General features: G+C 41.2%; 1 non-coding gene and 1 pseudogene across 1 annotated transcript in view; both read left to right on the top strand.

Moving 5' to 3' along the window:
- Positions 1–573: 573 nt before the first annotated feature.
- Positions 574–725, top strand: LOC142355918 (5.8S ribosomal RNA; annotated as a pseudogene).
- A 1,685-nt stretch (positions 726–2,410) lies between these two features.
- The window catches only part of LOC142355919 (large subunit ribosomal RNA), a 3,524-nt gene continuing 1,811 nt past the window's right edge, over positions 2,411–4,123 (top strand). The window contains exon 1 of the ribosomal RNA XR_012761325.1: positions 2,411–4,123. This exon is cut by the window's right edge and continues 1,811 nt beyond it. This is a non-coding gene — a ribosomal RNA (large subunit ribosomal RNA).

Raw genomic sequence — 4,123 nt, 5'->3', positions numbered from 1 at the left:
AGTATTATGTTGCTTCTAGTAGGCTAAGCGCAAGCCGAAAACATCAACATGTGAAAGTCGTAGAATTTTGCAATCAAACTGTGGCTAGTACTGTGATGTTACTAGTAACCTTTTCTTACGTCATATGGCCAAGAGAGCATTTGAAGGCGAAACTTCTGCATGGGGAAGCTGCATCATGAACAAAAGTTTATATCGAGTATTATGTTGACGTTAGTAGGCCCTGGCCGAAAGCGCAGCATGTGAAAGGTATAGATAAAAGTTATCGTTGCAGTCAGTACTGTGTAGTTACTAGTAGCTGGATTTAAGCTCGAAGTGAGACACTGTTGGTGAAACTTCATCATGAGAACGTCACAAGCTGATCACGCTCTATGATATGACTAGTATTATGTTGCTTATAGTAGGCTAAGCGCAAGCCGAAACATCAACATGTGAAAGTCGTAGAATTTTGCGATCAAACTGTGGCTAGTACTTTGATGATGCTTGTAGCCAACCGAATTGGTTGAAAAGCCCAATAAGTAAGCTAACTTGGGAGAGCTTGTTGGAAACCAAATGCTACTAGATTGGTCCAAATACATCCTTCAACAGGGGATCACTTGGCTCGCTTTACGAAGAGGAGCACAGCTATATGTGTTAATTCGGTATGAATCGCAAGATTTGTTTACCGACCTCTCTAACGCAAAAGGCGGTCTCGGCTTCGGCTGTTGACTGCGTCCGATTCAGGGTTATATAACTCTCGATTGAACACATTGATGTTCTATTGTTGGTGCTTCCAATAAAATTGGAACACTTAAAGCAGAACCGATTCAAATAATAGCATTCTGATCAATGATTGCATTCCTTGATCAAGAACTGCTGGAGTCATTGTGATGGCGAATTTTCTTCATAAGAAAATTGCAAAGAGACGGAACTTAATGAGACTAGTATTATGTTGTTTCTAGTAAGCGGAAGCTGAAACAGCAACATGTGAAAATCAAGTTTTGTTCAATGATCTCGAGGCGATAAGTACTATGAAGCAACTAGTAGCCTAAGCATGACTCAGATTTGAGACAGTCAAAAAGACTGGCGAAACTTCTTCACATGAAAGTTACATAGAGAACTACAAATGTATACAGCGAGTATTATGTTGTTTCTAGTAGGCGAAAGCTGAAACATCAACATGTGAAAGTTGTCTGCAAAACTGTAGAACGATATGTGATTAGTACTGTGCTGTTACTAGTAGCCAGTCTGACTGTAGAAGCCAAGACAAAGGGAAACTAATGCATCTGAAAAGGACAAGTTATGGAAAGGTATGCACGATAAGTATTATGTTGTTTCTAGTAAGCGGCAGCTGAAACATCAACATGTGAACGTCGTTGTGTACAGTAACCTAGAACTATATAGTCCTTAGTAACGTGCATTTACTAGTACCTGTAATTGGTATTCAGACTCAGGCAGTTTGGAATAGTTTGGCAAAGATGCACCAGAGGAAAACTGGGATTTGATACAGAAATTGTTGAATACAAGTATTATGCTGCTTCTAGTAGGTTGAATCCGAAACATCAGCATGTGAAAATTGAAAACATTTCTGGTTCGAATTGTCACAAGTATTTGGTGATCTGAGTAGCCAAACTCACTACAACGCCAATTGAAGGCAAAAATTCTCAACGGGAAAAGCTATTCTCATTGAATGAGCTAACAAGACGAGTATTATGTTGCTTCTAGTAGGCGAAAGCCAAAACATCAACATGTGAAAGTCTTGCTGAACAAATTTAATGTTGTTGAGCTCAGTACCGTGTGAATTAGTAGCCATAATTGGCGAGCGAAAATTGAACTGGCGAAACTTCGTCTTTGGAAAATTGCAGATGCCGAGCACTTATTTTGCAACGAGTATTATGTTGACTGTAGTAAGCGAAAGCCGAAACAGCAACATGTGAAAGCTGTTGAAATTTGTGGTCATTTTGCAATAAGTACAAGGAGTGTAACTAGTAGCCAGGTCAAAATTTGGGATAAGAATGAGCAAAAATTCTGCATGAGAACAGTTGAAATTATGAAACTAAATTACAAAGACTAGTATTATGTTGTTTCGAGTACGCGAAAGCGGAAACATCAACATGTGAACGTTTGTAACGAAGTTTCGTTAATTTTCAGCCTAGTACTGAGCAAGAACGAGTAGCCTCATCTCCAATCCCACGCAAAATGTAGTGAAATATGTGAGTGAACCTTATTCACGGTGAGGGTTTCCCGAGGTCTGTATTGCAGCGAGTATTATGTTGCTTCTAGTAAGCGAAAGCTGAAACAACAACATTTGAAAGTTGGAATTAATGACTGAATGGAAACTTCGACCTGTGTTTGATAGTAGTAGCGAACAAAACTGCTGAATCGGTTTCTGTCTCATATTGGTCAGTGAACCAATTAAGAGACAATCAACTACATAACCTGAATTGGGCGAGAGAACCCCCTTAACTTAAGCATATCAGTAAGGGGAGGAAAAGAAATCAACTGAGAATCCCTTAGTAATGGCGAATGAACAGGGAAAAGCTCATCGGGAAGAGAAATGGCAACATTTCTCGGTGTCCGGTATGGTTTGATGCTAGACTGGTGAATTTGTCCTGATGTCTACTGGAAAGTAGCATCAAAGAAGGTGAAAATCCTGTAAAGGTCATTTTCGATACCAGTCATAATGGCTCATTCCTATGAGTAGAGTTGTTTGAAAGTGCAACTCGAAGCTGGAGATATGTCTCTCCAAAAGCTAATTATAAAGCGAGACCGATAGTAAACAAGTACCGTGAGGGAAAGTTGAAAAGCACTCTGAAGAGAGAGTGAAAAGTACGTGAAACTGTTGAAGGGGAACTGGAGTGAGCGTTACCATACTCAATGCCTTGATATTATATTCTCGGCTACCGAGTAGTGTAGTTGTCGTCTTTTGGCAAATCTTGTTAATGAATCGAGCAGAAGTTTTCCTCGGAATTCTTCTTGTTGATTCTAAACAAAATGAGATAAATTGATCTTGATTGCCTGTCTGACCTCAACTTCCTATTCAATGCTCTCTACAGCCCGTCTTGAAACACGGACCAAGGAGTGTGAGTTGCTTGCAAGTGTTGTCGCTCATTGAAAGCGCACACGCGAAATGAAAGTGAACAGTGTAATTTTTATGAATTGCACTACTTTGTGTGGTGAGGGCGCCGATTCGGTGTCCCGCAACCACGGACGGTTTTGCTCTTATTGCATGACTGATCCAGAGCAAGTAGCACACGACCCGAAAGATGGTGATCTATGCTTGGGCAGGGCGAAGCCACGGGAAACCATGGTGGAAGCCCGAAGCGGTTCTGACGTGCAAATCGATCGTCTGACCTGAGCATAGGGGCGAAAGACTAATCGAACCATCTAGTAGCTGGTTTCCTCCGAAGTTTCCCTCAGGATAGCAAAAGCTTGAGCAAGATTGAAAAAATCTTCGCAAAGCAATTTCATCGGTTAAAGCGAATGATTAGAGGAATGGGGGAAAATTTTTCCTTCACCTATTCTCAAACTATAAATCGGTGAGATGTCCTTGTGACTTAATTGCACTTGGACTATGAATGCAAGCTTTTTGTGGGCCGCTTTTGGTAAGCAGAACCGGCGATGTGGGATGAACCAAAAGTTGGGTTAAGGCGCCTAACTACTTGCTCATGAGTCACCACAAAAGGTGTTGATTGATACTGACAGCAGGACGGTGGTCATGGAAGTTGAAATCCGCTAAGGAGTGTGTAACAACTCACCTGCCGAATCAATCAGCCCTGAAAATGGATGGCACTAGAGCTCGTGGCCTATACCCAACCATGAATATCAATATCTAACGCAAGTTAGATTAGAGAAAAAGAGCCTCACCAGCTCAAAAATGATATTCATGTGTAGGAGGACACATTGATTGCGCTAAAGTATGCACGCAAGTGTATGCGCGAAGCGATCAATGGAGCAGATCTTGGTGGAAGTAGCAAGTACTCAAATGAGAACTTTGAGGACTGAAGCGGGAAAGGCTTTCATGTGAACAGCGTTTGCACATGAGTTAGTCGATTCTAAAAGACAGGCTAATGCCAAAGTCTTGAATAGTGGTTTCTTGAAAACTGCTGAGTCTCGAAAGAGCATCGGGTTAAAATTCCCGAACTTA

The sequence above is a fragment of the Convolutriloba macropyga genome, unplaced genomic scaffold (assembly GCF_964194025.1).
Source record: "Convolutriloba macropyga unplaced genomic scaffold, txConMacr16.3 SCAFFOLD_4443, whole genome shotgun sequence".
NCBI lineage: Eukaryota > Metazoa > Xenacoelomorpha > Acoela > Convolutidae > Convolutriloba > Convolutriloba macropyga.
The sequence above is the reverse complement of the archived record's forward strand: the minus strand, read 5'-3'. Positions and strand labels throughout refer to the sequence as shown.